Raw genomic sequence first — 19,385 nt, 5'->3', positions numbered from 1 at the left:
CACCTATTCTTAATTATAAATAATCTGAGAAACTTTTTCTCAACTCTCTTTATAATTATAATTTGCCTCGAATTCGATGCCAAGTCTCGATCTCGAATAATCTTTCACACTCTCAGATTTATAACAGACTTTCTTTTTTTATGGAAATGATCTTGATAACTTGATAACTCTCAGAGCAGATACGTATTCACGTGACGAAGAAATGTTGATATTTTAATAAAGTTTATCATAAACAATTTTCCATTATTTACAATTTATTAAAAAAAAAATTATAAATTCTTTTTACACGATTGAAATAAAAGAAATTCCAATTTGACAAAGTACAAAATTACCACAATTAGGCACGCTGTTGTACAGGTCGAATAGTTTGGATCGCGTATAAATATTTCATCGACGAATTAAATTTGGAACGAGGAACGTGTGCAAGTTCTTGATTGAACGACAGAAGACGCTGGTTAAATTGATTCGATTCCAAGGTACACGCAACGGGTTACTAATTCAGGCCGTTTCTCGCCGATAAACCGAGTTATGCCGTGTTATACGCACGGTATAAATGGCGCGTAAGCGCGCCGCACGCGCGCACACACGCGCCTCCATTGGCCCGAGTCGATACGCGAGGAATTGTCAATTTGCTCCTTTTAATGAGAATCCAACTTGATTATCGTTGGATGAAACCGCTGCGCGAATGTAATCGATTTATTTGATCGTTGATCGAGTTTCTGGAATAATTACAATTTGCTGACAATTTGATATCAACCGTGCATTAACGAATCCAACGGCTTTTGAAAATCTTTACCGATCGTCCTTTTGTATCGTGGAAAATTTTCATCGATACGATATATTTGTAGAAAGAGACGGACGAATTTTATTAAAATATATAAATATAAAAGTAACAGCTAATTCTTAGCTTAGAGAAGTTGGATTATTCTCTTTTCGAGCATTTTAAACGGCTCGTTAGAATTTTTTGTAACACTTTTAAATAAAGTAATATAAAACAATCGGCCATAAATAACAGGATCATTAGGCTGGCAAAGTGTTAATTGCAAGTACGATTGTAAATAATACAATATTATACTATTATATACACGATGTTGTATAAATATTAATACAAAGTATTAATTTTTTTTTATATATATAAAATTACTTAATACAATTTTTTATTGAAACGTCATAAATGATTCATCGACGCCTTCGATCCACGAACGATTTCAACGTTGCAAGCGAAATAATAAATATTAAAAAGTTAATAGCGGTATAAGCATTAATTATTCGATTCATTATGTTTTTCTAGGATAGTAAATTATTGCCGATAAAGATCTTGTTTTAGCCATGGAAAAGAAGAAGAAGAAGAAGAAGAAGAAGAAGAAAAAAAGAACCTCTTAATAGTCTTAGATCCGGTGAACGTGCCGGTTATAATACACGCCCATTACGTTCAATCCAATCATAAACATGATTTGATAAACATAACAGTACATTCATCGTTTAACGATTTAACACTCCAGGAGACATGATGAATGGAATAATTAATGCTTGTTCTGTTATTACTCGAGGAGGAAAGAAACGTCGTAATTCATTTTATTTTTAGCTTTACAGTTTATCACTTTTGATAGAGATTATATATATATATACGATTGAGTATGAATAGTATTTTTATCGATAAATCTTAAGATTATCCTGGAATTCGGAGTTAATAAATTCTTCTTATTAAATTATCTCTCTAAAAGATTATAATATTAATACGGCAATAAAATTAATTGACAAGGATATTAAGAAATTATTTATCTAATCATTGAATCGTTATTAATAATTAAAGTGTTTCAGTTTATTTCATTCTCTCGATTTAATATTAATTTCAAGCGAAACTGTGTAAAATTCTACCGTGAAGAATCTCTGAATTTTTAAAACCTTTTTTTCCTTTTTTTTTTTTTTTTTAATAATAAAAACTGGAAGTGTAATAATTATTTGGATCGAAAAATCAAATATTGATCAACACTCGAAAAATTCTCTCTCGTTTTTTGATAACATTATTGATAACATTTTTTGTTCTATCTATTCACTCGACGATCACCTATAATTTACGACGATTGGTCGGATAGGATGTCAAACACGTATAAAGCCATCGGGTGGGAAAATGAGTAACGCGAATCCGTTCGAGCGAAAAGAGCGCGCCAACTGTCAGGAGACTTGGCGGAGGAGGAGAGAAATCTAAACTGCACTTTTGTGCGAGTAAACTTTAAGGAGTCATGTGTCAAAACGTCGGGCCGGATGACGGAAATTCCCTTTAGTTACACTAGCGATAAAGCGAGCTTTTTTTTCTTTCTTTCTTTCTTTATTTCGAGAAAAAGAAGGTTAAATAAAAGTTCCCGTCGACGCGAAGACAGAAGAAGAATCGTCGGTTGGAGGAAACCGCCAACTACTTATCGCGAAATAATCTTCGTTATCGTTCATCCTGCGTTGATATTAAATTTTTCAACTGTGACGAAAGAGAAGGAATATATTACACGAATCTGTTAAACATCATACTGGATCGAGAAAAAATATTGTATAGACTTACCAATCTCGTGTCAGTGATTGATTGGTTCCCGAGTCTGGGCTCTGAAAAAAAGAAAGAAGAATATTAAAAAAAAAAAGGAAGAAGATTTCTTATTTATGAATTTACAAGCAATTTAAATTTCCATCGAAGAGAGAAGTAAGAGATCCGGCAAGAAATATACGACGTTGGAAATAGATTCGACGAAATTCAGAGGAAATCTCGGCAAGTTTGCAGAAAAATTGATTGCTCCTCCCATAACTTTCCTTCTTCTTTTGAAACAATTGATTTCGGATGGGTCCATAAATAAAAGTTCACGAGACGCTTTCGAATAAAAAGTAAAGTGTTCGATATATATATATTTCCTTCCTGTTTGTAGATCAATTTATTCGTGGAATGTGATCCGACTACGTCTTTCGTTTCACGTCGGTTAACCAAAGCCCATAAAGAGATCTCGAACAATACACTTCTGCGCCACGCTATAATGGCGCCATTACTATAAGTTATTAGCGCCACTGTGTGTAATGACACGTGCAATACGGTTAGTAATATAACGCGAGTGAACGTCGGCGAATATCGAGGCGGAGTGCATGCATCAAATCGCATCCATAGAAATCGCAGCCACCTTCGAGCGATCACGTCTATTTGAAGTGTGTGTTCCGCGGCCGCATTAACCGCTCCTTCTATCCGCGCACGGAGAGGAGGGGAGGGGAGGGGAAGAAGATCCCCATCCATTTCCATCTTTCCCGCGTTAGAACTAAATACCACGGTGCGAATTGTGAATTGATGATACGCGTTTTATCTATCGGTTTAATCGACGGATTAAAAGGAACACCTTCCTCTCGACGTATTAATGAAATTAATTGCATTCTATCCCTCGTGAATCTGCGAGGAAGGGATCTTACCAGGTTTATGGTAATTGCGCGCGTAATTTAAAATTATCGTTGGAGATTCTTTACAAGGATTTTCCGAAATTTACGCAACGCGAGAAGAGGAGAAATTTGAGAATTCACGGAGGAGTTTCAAATTCTCCAATTCTTTCGATTCGGTGAGAATAATTTTTAAAAAACTTTTGAGCTCGCAATTATGGCTGCTCGGAGAGTAGTTTCGTTTTCTCACGCTAGTGTCGCTAGTGTCGAACGTTTATAACCAACTTCGTTCTAAACCGTGTCGTTATCACATTTCTCATGGTTTGCTAGTAAGAAAAATTGATTTCCAAAATTTATACAACGCAAGAAGAAATTTGAGAAGAACGATTCACGGAGAAGGAAATTCTCCGCGATTTGATTAATAATTTTTAAAAGTGAATATTTAAGCTTGCAATTATGGCCGCTCGGAGAGTAGTTTCGTTTTCTCACGCTAGTGTCGCCAGTGTCGAACGTTTTATAATGGCCAATTTCGTTCTATTATCACATTTCTCATGGTTTGCTCGTAAGAAAAATTGATTTCCAAAATTTACGCAATGCGAGAAGAAATTTGAGAACGATTCACGGAGGAGGAAATTCTCCGCGATTTGATTAATAATTTTTAAAAGTGAGCTTGCAATTATGGCCGCTCGGAGAATAGTTTCGTTTTCTCACGCTAGTGTCGAACGTTTATAACCAACTTCGTTCTAAATCGTGTCATTATCACATTTCTCATAGTTTACTAATAAGAAAAATTGATTTCCAAAATTTACGCAATGCGAGAAGAAGAGAAATTTGAGAACGACTCACGGAGGAGAAAATTCTCTGCGATTTGATTAATAATTTTTAAAAGTGAGCTTGCAATTATGGCCGCTCAGAGAGTAGTTTCGTTTTCTCACGTTAGTGTCGCTAGTGTCAAACGTTTATAACAGCCAACTTCGTTTTAAATGTCGTTATCACATATATCTCATGGTTTGCTAGTAAGACAAATTGATTTTGTTTTGATGCAAGAATTAAAGTCTTATGAAAAGTCTAAGAAAGAAGGTAGTCGAAATTGATTCGAGAAATTATATTAATATTATTGCACAATCCTTTCAATAATTAAACAATGACTTGGATTGGACGTTGGTCGGGGAGAAAGTGAAAAGTCGCGCGGATGAAAAGCCATGAAAATTCTGCCTCCGTATTATCACCGGGGCTAAGAAATAAACGTCAGGCCGGAAGATCTCCTTTGCTCCTGAACTTTTTAATATGACACATAGCCTTCGTAGCGTGGCCGTTATAAGAACTCGCGCCGCGGAATTTAAATTCTTTTCACAGTTTTCTCGGGGAATCCGGCTTAGAAAACGAGCGAGGAGGGAAAAGGGGGGAGGGAGATGGGGAGGGCGCAGAAAGAAATATTAATTCCAGGTTTTTTTCTCTCTCTCTCTCGCCCTTTCTTACGAGGCTATACGTGGATCTCATATTCCCGGGGAGGGGAGACGAAGGTGGAGGATAAATTTCCGTGTCTGAAAACTGTAATGGATGAACATGGGGCCGAGGAGCTAATACCGTTCGAATCGAAGGCATACGCGAGAAAGAATTGGATCGTGTTACCCATTTTCGAGGAGATGGGATCGAAGCGATCGAGAAACTATCGAAGCTACGTTGAATAATAATAATATCGAAGATTGCAAAAGCGCGGGAAAGAGGGCGCTTTTTAAAATTGCGCTCACATTCAATAATTGTATTCGTGGATCTTTGATTTATTTAAGACGAAAGAATAAATATTGGATGTAGAATCGTTTATCCATAAATATAATCTCAGAAAGTAAAAATATTTAATCAAAATAATTTTATATTATAATAATATTAAAGAGGAGGGAGGAATGTTAATCTTATTCGATTTTATAAGGTTAACTGGATGTTTTATTTCCCTTGTGTCATAAATCATGTAATTGAAAAGTAAGGGGAGAAGTTTCGGTGAAGTTTTGAACAGTTTTAATGAAATTTTATTCTTAAATGAGGAAACTCCGGGAGACGTTGGTATTATGAGTCTGTGTTATGACTGGTACTGTTATCTCAAATGTGCCATAGTGCGTTTTAATGGACGATCCTATCCTATATGCGGGATAAATTTAATTTTAACATTACTTATCAAATATTAGCGAATAATTCATCGTCTGTCTCGAATTGATTATTCTTCCCCGTGATAAAAGTGTTACGCGCGAAAATATTGCCAATATATAATCACATATCTTGATATATCGTCTCTATATAGAATTATAAAATTTTTCACTCTATATATATATATATATATATATATATATATATATATATATATATATATATACAACTTTTGAATTCAATTAAGTATAGCGCCCTCATTAAAATTATGATTACGTTCTAGAGTGAAGTTCTTCGTATAAGAACTTTCACGAGCAAACTTAAAATATGGAATAATTAATTTTCCTTTCATTATTCCATGCATATGGTATAATATTCCTTTTAGCTACTACTTTTCAAATTGCTTGCTCTAAAATTAAATTTCACGTATTAATTATTATCTTATATAGAGGGTTGCTCGCCCCAAATTTTTAGAACATCATTATTTAATCCTAAAATATTTGTGATTCTATTAAAAAAAAAGAGAATGAATCCTGTACATGTATTATTTATTAAGATGAAATTTAATTTTAGAGCAGGCAATTTGAAAAATAGTACTTAAAAGGAATATTATACCATATGGAATAATGAAAGAAATTAATTATTATCTAGAGGGTTGCTCGCCCCAAATTTTTAGAACATCATTATTTAATCCTAAAATATTTGTGATTTTATTTAAAAAAAAATCTTTAAGAGAATGAATCCTGTATTATTTATTAAGATGAAATTTAATTTTAGAGCAAGCAATTTGAAAAATAGTACCTAAAAGAAATATTATACCATATGCATGGAATAATGAAAGGAATTAATTATTATCTAGAGGGTTGCTCGCTCCAAATTTTTAGAACTTCATTATTTAATCCTAAAATATTTGTGATTTTATTAAAAAAAAAATCTTTAAAAGAATGAATCGTGCACATCTATTATTTATTAAGATGAAATTTAAAAATAATACCTAAAAGGAATATTATACCATATGTATGGAATAATGAAAGGAATTAATATCCACTTAAAACTATATCCACTTAAACATTTGAGATTTTATTAAAAAAAAAGTCTTTAAGAGAATAAATCATGCATATGTATTATTTATTAAGATGAAATTTAATTTTAGAGCAAGCAATTTGAAAAATAGTACCTAAAAGGAATATTATACCATATGCGTGGAATAATGAAAGGAATTAATTATTATCTAGAGGGTTGCTCGTCCCAAATTTTTACATTTACTTTTTAGAACATCATTATTTAATTCTAGTAAAACTACTTAACTACTTAACTTACTATCCACTTAAATATTTGTGACTTTATTAAAAAAAATCTTTAAGAGAATGAATCGTGCACATGTATTATTTATTAAAATGAAATTTAAAAATAATACCTAAAAGGAATATTATACCATATACATGGAATAATGAAGGGAATTAATTATTATCTAGAGGGTTGCTCGCTCCAAATTTTTAGAACATCATTACTTAATCCTAAATATTTGTGATTTTATTTAAAAAAAAATCTTTAAAAGAATGAATCGTGCATATCTATTATTTATTAAGATGAAATTTAAAAATAATACCTAAAAGAAATATTATACCATATGTATGGAATAATAAAAGGAATTAATATCCACTTAAACGTTTGTGATTTTATTAAAAAAAAAGTCTTTAAGAGAATGAATCCTGCACATGTATTATTTATTAAGATGAAATTTAATTTTAGAGCAAGCAATTTGAAAAATAGTACCTAAAAGGAATATTATACCATATGGAATAATGAAAGGAATTAATTATTATCTAGAGGGTTGCTCGCCCCAAATTTTTACTTCTTTAGAACATCATGAACTATATCCACTTAAATATTATTTATTAAAAAAAAATCTTTAAAAGAATAAATCGTGCACATGTATAATTTACTTACAAAAAACTCACGTTGCAACGTAAAGTAAAAAAGAAATAGAACATATATTATTCCACTCCATTAACAAATTAACATTAATCTAAAATCCAAGGAAAGGACATCTTCAAGCTTGATCAAGAATTGATTAAATCTCCTTCCCCACACTGTTTATTTCTCCGATTTCAATTTCCCGCCCAAAACTTGATCGAACCATTGGAAATAGGTGGATTCGAAAACGGCGAGAGAATCAATCAGCTATTTCCACTGGAACACGTTCCGCGTATCGATAAAGCGTTACTTTATGGGTCATAACCGCGGCGAATGTAGCGGTAATAACCGTAACATTAATAATTAGCCGTGTGCAGTGTGTAACACGTTGTCATGCGACTAATGCAGCTGAAAAGAGGGGTCGTAAAACCTATGCTTCCGGCGTTAACCACCTCTTTTTCCTTTCCTCTTTCCCTGCATACGGGTGAGAGGAGGGAGAGGGTTAAGGGACAGGATCATCCGGGCAACATTTACACCGTGGCTCCATCTCGAAACGATTCGTTTCCTTTTCCCTCTCTCTGTCTCTCTCATTCGCTCGCGATATCTCGTGGAAACGATCGTTCGATACGACATAAATCGAGAGGTGGTGGTACCATCGAGATTTGAAACTGTTGTACCGTTTAATCTGCCGATAATGGGGCATTTCGAGCGGGGAGATACGCAGTCGCGCCGCATATTTGTCTAGCTTGGTATAACGCGCAACTGTTTCCCGTCTGCGATATAACATCTATATGGAGAGGGTTAATATATATATATGTGTTTGTTTGTGGAGAACTATCTGTTTCGAATTATGAGAAAATAATGGGAGAATTTATTTTGAGGGATCTACGTGAATTCGTAAAGGGCTTCCCTCAGATTTGCGTCGCTAAGACGGATATGCATCACTGAGCAGACGATACAGGATCCTCTGTGTCGACGAATATGCATTTGTCTTGATTATTGAACCGCCAGATGGCTGACGATCGTCTTAGCTGCTGGTACAATGCGATTATCGCGCTTAATCAACGTGCCATATTTACGTTATAACGAAACATTATTGCGAATTTTTAATTCACGAAAGAAGTAAATAATACTTTTTTTTAGGAAGGTTTAACAATCTTATTTTCATCGATTCCATGATCTAACTTTTACAAATTAGATTACATGTACAATAATCAATGAAAAGGATGGAAAGGTAAGTTTCCAAACAAAATATTTATCGACCACCAAAAAAAAGAAAGAAAAATATTCTATTCTCGAAACGTAAAGCGTTCGACAAAGAATGCATCGAATAGAGATTCAACGACTCGTACACCACAACGACAAAAGCTCCTCGGCTAAGCCTGGAAGATAATCCAATGAAGAAGGAAGAAGAATGGTGAAAAGGAGCGTATCAAGGAACGATGGTTTATAACACAAAGTGAAGAAGCTGAGAGACTTATACGCCGTCTTTTGACATATGTTTGAGGATAGAGGATTGGTGGTTGAATAAACGGCGAGGGATTTATAGAAATCCATCCAAGCTATGAGTAGCTCGTATTATCATCGTTATGTAGGACCGCGTCAACGGGTCCGCATTAACGTTTCCTTTCTCGATCCCTATCTGATAATCCCTCGTCGTATTCTCCACCGTGTCATCCACCGTGGTTGGAATACACAGCTGTATACAATGGCTGGGTATAATCACCGGTTCGCGTGATAGCACAATTTATTATAACCGGAATTTCGCCGGTTTAACATGCGTTAAAAAACGAGTTAACTTTTATTGAATTGTTTTCTAAACTTCGAAGTTGTGCGTTCCGTACCGTCACGGTGATTTGTTCCGGTAAATGGTAAAGGGATGATTTACAGGTATTTTCTATTAATTTTAATTTCAATATTCCATTCGACGGACCCGCACTTCCAATAATAATTTAACCATGTTATTTAAATTCCATACCCGTGAAATTGTTCGTTATTTTCACGACTCCATTTATTGTTTTACTTTGCAGAATTTCGATATTCCTTTTGGAGAGATGATTGGGAAATAAAATTTTCGACCAATCGTGTCATCTTTGTATTCGTTACACCTTTCCCGATATAATTATATACAATTCATTCTGGAAAATCCATCTCCGTTTAAAAAAAAATTGCTAAGCATTTACATTATTTGAAATGTTATGAAAGTTTAATCAATTGACCTATAAAAAGAAAAATAACTTTACAAATTAACTCAAACTCTTATTAAAAAAGATTATAAAATTCCAATAGCCAAAAATTTCTCGTTTACACCCTTCGTTTATAAAAACACGTTGGAATACGTCCGAAGAGGAGCCCTGTTCGCAACGATGAGATCGTGCTCCGTATTTATTATAAATTCCCGGCCAGTTGCCGGCTTAGAGGGAGATACGTAGTTGGATAATAGTCTGAGACAAGTACACCTACACGAAAAGGGCGAGGTCAACTCGTCTGTCGCATATTAAAGACGAACATTGCGCTCACGTAATCCCCTCCGTCTTGCGTTAAAGGAATGCGCATACGGGTCTCTTAAGTGGCTCGTTGCATCGTGTATCGAGAAGGAAGAAAATTTCTTCCTTCCTTCCTTCCTTCCTTCCTTTCTTTTCAAATTCATCGCGAGAAAGAATCGGCGAGAGAGAGAAAGGGGTGGAAGGAATTTCTCGAATGCTGGAACGATATCACGTTGACGGACACGCGGAAAGAATTCGCTTAGGCGCGCCAAGTATGCGCGTGGATCCTATTGCGTTCACGTACACACACACACACAAAACCGGTGTTGGAAAGGTAATCGACGTCGCTTGATCCCTTGGAAGTGGTCTTAGTTATCGGTGGATGCTTTGGTGGTTGATCGTAAAATTAGGAGGGTGGTTAAAGCTAAATTCCTCTTGCCGCTTGGAACTGGGCTTCTGGGTTTGAAAAAGGGAGAAGGAAGGGCAGATAAGATTTTTCAAACTGGAGGAAACATGGCCGCAGGGAAAATGCAAGCAATTAATTGTCGTGAAGCTGTCCTCGATTGTTTTTTTTTTTTAACGAAATCGTTGGAAGAACGAGAATTCTTCTATGTATTATTAAAAATATTGATCATAAATTTGGTTGGTTTTATTTAAGATTGAAATTTACAAATCTTCCATACTTTTTTTTCTCTGCTTGGATAGATAAAACTGTATACAAATTGTGTCGCTCTTGCGTGTAATTGGAAGAAACTAAAATCAGGAAGAGAAAAAAGAAGGTTTAATAATCCAGTTCAAGGTCATGCAAATTGACGAGAAGCTTTTGACAACTCGTCTGTGAAAAGAATTTTTCAGTGGGCCCGACAATATTTTAAGTCTTTCCCAGGGAAATGTTCAGGATGCTTCTCTTTGTCTTACCGACCATCCTTCTTCCTTTCCATCTCTGACCGGGTTTCCTCCCCCCAAGAAATTTCCATAAAGAGCACCGAACCTCGTAGAAGTATCCGTACAAAGGATTGCTTTATGAATTTGCGCGAGATCTATCCGGCCAAGACGTGAATAATATGCACCTGGCGCAACCGTGGAATGAGCTACGTGCACCATAGTTCCTATTAACCTTCCAGCCCACGTCTCTCCACCCCGAATATTCGCCCGAATTTCCTCACGTTTTATCGCGCCCGAGCTCTGATTTCCACGCGAGCCAAACTAACGACCTGGACGACCCGCTCCTCTCTCTCTTTCTCTAACTGTGCTGCGATGATAATTCGTGCGAGAAAGAGAGAGAGAGAGAGGGGAGAGGAACGTGTGCAACGACGCGTGCAGAATCCAAAAATCCTCCCCTTCCTCGAAGACCCAATGTCTTCGAAACACGCATACCGAACGGCAAAAGGTCAATTGCCGCAGGTGTTTCTCTCGACGTACCTTGAACTCGAATCTCTTTCAATGGTACGCTCTTGGGTAATGAGAATGGTAATAAGAGTTTAACGATGCGGGTGATTTGAATGTACGTAGACGTACGTTATGTAGAATTCACGCTTATTATATGCCAGTTATCGTGCGCTTTTTCATATTTACGATATGATCGAGGCTCGTTAAACGCGTGGAATATCTTTACCGGTTTAAATATCATTGAAAAGTTACGTTAACGGTTTGGATTGTCTTGCTGTGAATGTAATAGTAATAAAAGATCGGAGCAATGTGTATCTATTGTGTAACAGTTTCATTCGATTTTATCCCATTTGTGGAGTTGTCAAACCTAACCTAGAAAGATTGTCTTCTCTGCCTCTTAAAAATATGTTTAATTTACAAAATGAAAAAGTGAATGGATATATTTAGAAGATAGTCCTGGCAAAATTTCTCAACATTAGATCATCTGAATATAATTTATTTTAAAAGAAGAAACTTATTTTTCCAAAACGAGAGGAGGATTCTAACCTAACATTTATCGATCGGTAAAATCGCAGAGGCCAAGCGCGATCGGTAAAAATATTAATTAGATATATATACAATTTAAGGTCAGATTTGGTATGTGTTTGCAAGCAGTGCTCGTTGACCAAGCCAGCATAAATAGCCTGCATAAATTGCCAGCTGAGTACCTCGAACAAGAAAAGGATAAGCGCGATGACCAGCGTGCGTATACAAAAAAAAGTGAATTGGAATAAATTTGTACAAAAGTTATCTTCTCATTTTTCATTTCAATGAAATATTTTAAGCAACTTAATTTGAAAATTTTAAAACTCGTCTAATAGATATATAGGTTAAAATGACTACAACAATTTCTGATTATTACACGCTGTAAAAGTAGTATTAACATATCCAATGATATTCAATCGAGCGCATCGTGATTTTCTTTTTACCTGAAAACGATCTGATAGAAATCACTTCGTTACACATATACGAAACGAGGAATGGAAATACGAGGCGTAACGACTCGCGTGCTTATACGCCAGGAACTAACTCGTGCACAGGTGCATCCTGAGTGTAGATTCACTCGTGTGCCAATGTACGCCCTTCCTGTAACGGTGTTTACGGGAAGCAGTTTCGACCAGCCAGATCTCTGGAGGACTGGCCAGACGAGACAAACCGAAGTTAGACAGACGCTTCGAACTGTGTGGGTGTTATCGAGTAGGTTAACTCGCGTGTTCCACTCGTGGTTGACCATATACATGCAAAATACCTTTGCATTGTAATGACGGAACACCCTTTGCCGTAGTTTATGAAAATTACCGCAGAGGCGATGAAGATAGGAAAGCCTCCGTTCCGGAGGAAACGGATCTGTCTTTCGTGTTTCTGCTGGATAAGCTTTGACTTTCCAACTTTACCTAACCCTTTGTACTTTTAATTGTTTTATTTGTTGATTCGCTCGAAATTTAATATCCTAAACGAAAAAACCTATAAGAATCGATACATTCTTGCCTCTTCATTTTCATTAATTTTATAAGAAATTCCAAAATATTAATGATCGATCGAAATTCTTTTATTTCAAACTATCCTCGATCACAAATCACACACGATATTGATTATTATTGATTATTTGAGCTTGTTCAAATAATCTACAAAATTTATCGTACGATTTATGGGACAGATGTGCTCGATGACGATGATGAAAGCCGTTCGATCGTATGCCCTTGAGTGTACAGGTCACGAAGAGGTCGAGGACCTCTCCGGTTTATTAGTCTCGGAAAATGAATCCTGTTGAACTCGACGAGTTGTGACTCGAACAATTACACAATCGACGTAACGCAATTGCCTTCGAATATCGATCCGATCCTCTCCATTCTCACTCTTCTTCCTTCGACGCGGATATTTCACGCGTCCCACTTTCCTTCTCTCTCTCTCTCTCGTCGTCGAATCGCTAACCGGTCTATCTAGAGCCGATCGTCGATTGTCTCGTTTTTGCGCGAGGCTAACCGCGGTATGCGCCGAACCTGCGACTCGGCTCGCCGTTTTAACGGTACCGCACAAGGCCCGCCACGATCGGTGTGTCCCCCGAGTCATCGTTATTACGCGCGTCGTTCTCATCCCACGAGAAGTTATCGATACGATAAACAAGTCGGCCGGCACGTACAGATTAGCACGTAGCCACGTAGATCAAGCGGGTGGGCGGATGGGCCTGGATTATCGGGCGCAATAAGGAAAATGCAAATCGATGCTCCTTAACCTAAGAGGCCAAGATTCTCGTAATTCGAATCGATACTGGGCGAGGCCAGTGCGAGAGAGAGAAACCAGATCAACTGGATAAACTGGAATACGCAATATATTCCATATCTTGACCCGTTGGATGGATCTTTTAATTTTCTTTCGTTCTTTCTTTCTTTCTCTCTTCGTTACGAGAGAGGGTTAATTAGAAGCTTGGATATATACACGTAGGAAGAGGAGAGCGCGAGGCCAGTCTCTCATGAGTGTCACATGGCAGTGACCCGGAGATCAGTGTCCAACCTCTAATTTCCTCCCGTTACCTCGTATCTATACCGTTGTGTCGTATCTATACGTGGTCACACTCCTATGCCAACCCCTCTTCTCCTCTCCTCTGTTCCCCTCGTGCTCCTCGCGTTGTCGTCGCCTATGACCCGACCTGAATGTACACAACGGGGCCAATAGCAATTACGGGTAGCTATATGGTCTCCCCCTCGTGAACAATGAGCCGATAGTTTCGATCAAGTTATGCCACGATACTTTTATAAGTCCTGGCCGATTCGAAATATTGGAAGGATTTAATAAAATTCGAAGTTATAATTGATCGTTCCATCAATTTCAAACGTTGAAAGATAGTTTTGTATATAAATTCATAAGAGCTCGATCATTACTCAACTCTTAATTAAACTTGCTCCTACTGGCCAATAGCACAATACACGAGAATCTTTGTCCACGCGACAAAGATTAATTCCCTTCGCTATTATTTTCGAGACGCTGTCATTTCGCTCCAAGATTATTTATAGGAGTAAAAGGAGTAAAATTTCAAAGTTGAAATTCGATTGTTCGCGATTTTTAACGATTTTTGACGAGATAAAAAAAATCGTATCGTGTTGGCGAATTCTCGAAATAACGGATATCAACGGGATCACGATCATCGTCAAACGGCACATGATCACGACATGTGATGAGGTAGACCGCAACAACACCAACAACAACAGACAGGAGGAAAATTGAAGTAAAATCACTTAAGCGTTTACCCACGTTCTCGATTATACGCGATGAACCCTCGCCACCAAAATAATTATCCTCCACGCTCCGTTACTCCACAGATTCAGAGTATACAATGTCTCGTTGTGTGTCAGAATCAAAAGATTCCCAGACTCGAAGAAACATGAAAGAAAAGCAAGTATTTGTAAATTGTGCAATCATTTAAGAAAGAGAGAGAAGCGTCGATATATAGATTTAGATTTTGGAAAAAATTTCTCTTTCACAAATCATCCTTTTTTTTCAATTAAATCAATTGGTCATCAATGATATTGATCATATGAATATCCAGAATTTAATAATATTGAATTTGATTCATATATATTAAATTATAATAATTTGATATATATTTTATATCGTTTGATATAAAAATTTCTAAAGTTAAAAGTATATTTTGAATTATTAGATTAATTGGTAAAATTGAAATAAAATTTCTAATGAAAATTCCTAATAATGTTAAAATTAAATGTCCAGAAATTAAATTTGCTGATAATCGAATTGATAATGTTCAAGGTCGAATAATTAATCTAATCTCCCTATCATAAAATTGCATTAGATAAATAATAACAATAATACGTTCCACCTCTTCTCAATTAAGTAATTGCTAATTTAATGCTCTTTTCCTAATATCAATTACTACTAGAGCAACTCGAGAGAGAGAGAGAGAGAGAGAGAGAGAGAGAGAGAGAGAGAGAGAGAGAGAGAGAGAGAGAGAGTTCCGTTCTAATTATGATTACGAGCACTTTGATCTATCAATGGGATCAAAGAAAGCAATCAATCGTCGGGGAGGAGCATCGGTTAACTCGAACGTAATAATTATCGTGATCTCGTGCGGATCCCTCCTTGCTTTGGATCCTCTAAGAGGGTATTAGAAGACGGTGTAGAGAGGGAGAGAGGGGGAACGAATCCACGAGAGCGAGAGATTTAATGCGGGTCTTATCAAAGAATGTCGAGGTCTAGATAAACCCGATATAACCTTATTCTAACATGTGAAATAGAGCCAACGTTGGCCTTCGAATAACAGTAAATCGGTTCCATTCCGTTTGTACGACATTTCGATTAGTATCTCTCGTGCTCCAGCCCTCCGGTCCGCTTTGTTGTCCATCGGTTTTGCTACGTGGAAATTATTCTTTTCGATTTCAACAAACGATTCATTGCGTTCGACGGACGGAGAGAGGAAATCTCGTCTGACGACGAGAGAGAGAGAGAGAGAGAGAGAGGAAGATATTCTAATTTATGATAGAAAACGTCAAGATAGGGCATACGGTTTCGTACGCGTAACGGTACACAGGCGTATATTTCATCTGAACGTTTCGATCGACACTTGGCGAGCTCGCCAACTTTATTAGCCATTGTTCCTTATTCTCATTAACATTCGTGCGATTTTTTTTTTTTCGAAACGGGGATGAAAAATGGCGTTCATTGGGAATCGTCTTTTTCGTGTCGATTAGGTTATTAAGCTTGTTGAAAGAATTTTTCTTCGCTTCTCGAACGATGATGATTCCAATAATTTCTGAATGAAAGAAAGGTATTTAAAAGAAAAGAATTTCTTTATATTCCTATTATATATTGTAAAAAATAAAATTATATTTTAAAACGAACGAATATTCGTGTAAATAAAAATAATATTAAATTCATCAGTCGATGGTGTTTAAATTCAAGGCGGGATTACAACAAAGAAAATTGAATTATTTCACATGTGTAATATATACTTGTTTTGAAGCAGTATTAAGTGACAGTTTCTAAAGGCACTTTGAACAAAATTTAAGTCGACTGAAACAATTTCATATTTTACATAGATAACGTGATAAAGGGATATTGTTGCGTATGATCCCCCTTTTCGTATGCTAATTACGTCGGTTAGAAATAAACAGAAAAATTAAAGCTTTCAAATTTATTACATCTGTTTGACACGTTCATAATTAAATTTTTACTCTATTATTATTTCTTTTTTCACTCTCTTCTAATTTATTTTATTAAAATATCCTATTTATATATTTTATTCTTTCTTTCTTTTCCATCATAGAGAAATCTGTCTCAAATTAAGACGTAACAGAATCAAGAATATATTCAGATTTCAGATAAAATAACGAGGAAAAAGTAAGTTGAGAAATTATATAAATATATAATAAATATAAAAAAATGGCACTTTCGTATAATAAATTTGCCAATACATATATGCGAGAAAATTAAATGGATAGATCTGGCAAAGGATCTGTTTTTCAAGTAGAGACGAATGGTGCAGGGCATCGATGTTTCAGTATTGACGCTCATTTGCGTGGAACGAGGAGAGGAGAGGGGCTTTTGGGCCCAGGATTTCGCGTACGTTTCCTCCCAAAGAGGAGGAGGTCAGTCGAGCAATTTTCACGAACAAAATCAAAGAACTTTTGACCGCCGAAAAGCTTGGGCGGTCAAATATTGATTCGAACGGCGAGTCAACCGTGAAACGAGTGAGATAAAACGACGGATAACCAGAGTGAAGAAAGTATAAATGGGTGAAAAGGGTGAATTTATACGAATGGGGCGGGGAGCAAGTGGACGGGGAGATAAAGGAAACCGGCAGAGGAATGGCCGCCGATAACACGAGCCATAATGATGATGCAGAGTGTGCTTTGGAAATTGGTGGACCGTGGGGGCAAACGAGGAGACCTTGAAACCTCGAAAGTGTATAAAAGAAATTTTCTTTATCGATTGATCACACAGTAATATCGGTAAATGGATATCGATCAACGATTTCGATCCACTGTCTCTTTTTTCACATCCTTTTTCTTGTCTTTACCCTTCTTCTCTGGCCTCGTTATCTCACACTAATTCATCTTTTCTGTCAAAGGCAAGAGTGGCAATTCTTTCCTGAGAGAGAAAAAAGAATATCGTACATTTAGTTTCTTTCTAGGGGAAAGAAAAGGATCGTATTGACAGAGGTACTGTCAATATGACAAGATTAAATGATTGTGTAAAGTGACAGAAATAAAATAAAATTACGAGAATTGTATTTTATTGTAAAAACTGAAAACGATGGAAGAAGAATAACAAATTAAAAAACTATTAATAAAATCTTGTAAATATTAAATTAATATTTAAGCATCTTTAATAATAAAGAAAAAAATTTTGAAAGTAATTTTTACTCTTCAAATATCGAAAATTTCATCGTATAATAAAATTTTTCACGTGTCATGAAAAAGAAAAAGAAGAAAAACATTCAATAAATATTTAAAAAGTATCGCGAATCTATTACGAGAATTGTATTTTATTGTAAAAAGTGAAAACGATGGAAGAAGAATAAGAAATTAAAGAACTAACTATTAACAAAGTCTTGTAAATATTAAATTAATTAAGCATCTTTAATAATAATAATAAAGAAGAAAATTTTGAAAGTAATTTTTGTTCTTCAAATATCGAAAATTTCATCGTATAATACAATTTTTTACGTGAAAAAGAAAAAGAAGAAAAACAAATATTTAAAAAGTATCACGAATCTGTTAAATAGATTCTGAAAACGATTCTATTTGCAACGGTTGTAAATTGAGAAAAGGCTCGCTAATTAACGTTGAAAGCGAATTAATGAATTAACAGTTTGACATTGCATAAAGTTATCATCGAGTCTGAGGTAACGATCTGCCTACTACTGGCTAATGCAGCTTCTTCAAGTATAGATTACCGTTAAAGGAGATCGCTATCGGAATCGGTAGACCACCCATGACGGAGTATCACCAAGGGTCGAGTAATTTTTTGCGGAGTTTACTAACGAATGGCTGGAAGTGAACCATTCCTAACCTGTTTACTTCTTACTTATTGTTACTTGCCCACGATCGATACAATCGATACAATCGAAATTTCAATCCGAATCCAATCATTTCGACAAATCCCCCCGCGGGGGGATTTACGGTTTGATTCTATTGTCCCTCGTTCGTATCGATCGTTATCGAATTCAAAAGCTCGCACGATGTATGATTTCTAACGTTCGAGAAGACAATGCACGTGCATCGAGACCGATCATTATGATTTTCGAACAACAATTCTGTTACGACTACTTCGATTCAATAAAAAAGAAAATTATAGAATCTCGAATAGACGTTGAGTAAGTAAAAATATGATCATCGATAGAGATTTACATTTGTTATTGTAAAAAAATATTATAAACGAATTGTAGCATGTATCCTAGATCGAATACAACAGAAAAGAACAAACTCTGTTATTTAATTCACTGTGCAAGCGTACTTTCGAGAGATTGGAATGCATAAAGACACGCTAACACGAATTGGGAAATATCCGTGATGAAGTTGCCTTTATTTGACCTAAATATTGCAAGGAGAAAGAGAAATCGAAACGTGTAAGCATTCGCCTTCCAATCCCATTGTTTTAATTCCGTTGGATCAACGCTGGATTGTTCGTAAATTCGCCTTCACCCTTCTCTTTCTCACCCTCTCATCCCCGAAGCAGAAGTTTAAAAAGTCCTTATAAAGTGGCGAGTAAACTACGCCATCGCCTTTCCAAGGAATAAACAATTTCAACGAGGTAGAAGCTAATCCAACTCGGCGATATAAACACGGTTCGAAAGATTTCTAGATCCATTCGTATTAATAAATTTTTGTTGAATTTCATCGAGTACAATTTAATCAAAGGAACAAGAAAATTTTTCAAACCTAACCTAACCTCCAAACTCTCTTGAGAATCAAGAGAATAAACAATCGATATGACAGGAAAAATGAAACTTTGGGGATAGATAAAAATTTTCAAAAAATCTGAGGAAAAATATTCGAC

At 35.9% G+C, this 19,385-nt stretch overlaps 2 protein-coding genes across 4 annotated transcripts in view; one reads left to right on the top strand and one right to left on the bottom strand.

Annotated features, from left to right (window-relative positions):
* Nucleotides 1–19,385, top strand: part of LOC725024 (autophagy-related protein 16-1) — a 572,103-nt gene that overhangs the window by 382,438 nt on the left and 170,280 nt on the right. The gene's annotated exons all lie outside the window — the stretch shown is intronic.
* The window catches only part of LOC413256, a 206,212-nt gene that overhangs the window by 147,038 nt on the left and 39,789 nt on the right, over nucleotides 1–19,385 (bottom strand). Inside the window, exon 2 of the mRNA XM_006558824.3 lies at nucleotides 2,555–2,595. The gene's annotated coding sequence lies outside the window, so the exon portion shown is untranslated. The remainder of the gene's footprint in view (nucleotides 1–2,554; nucleotides 2,596–19,385) is intronic.

Source organism: Apis mellifera, linkage group LG9, assembly GCF_003254395.2.
Source record: "Apis mellifera strain DH4 linkage group LG9, Amel_HAv3.1, whole genome shotgun sequence".
NCBI classification, from domain to species: domain Eukaryota; kingdom Metazoa; phylum Arthropoda; class Insecta; order Hymenoptera; family Apidae; genus Apis; species Apis mellifera.
Note: the sequence above shows the minus strand (reverse complement) of the source record. Positions and strands in the feature narration are given on the sequence as shown.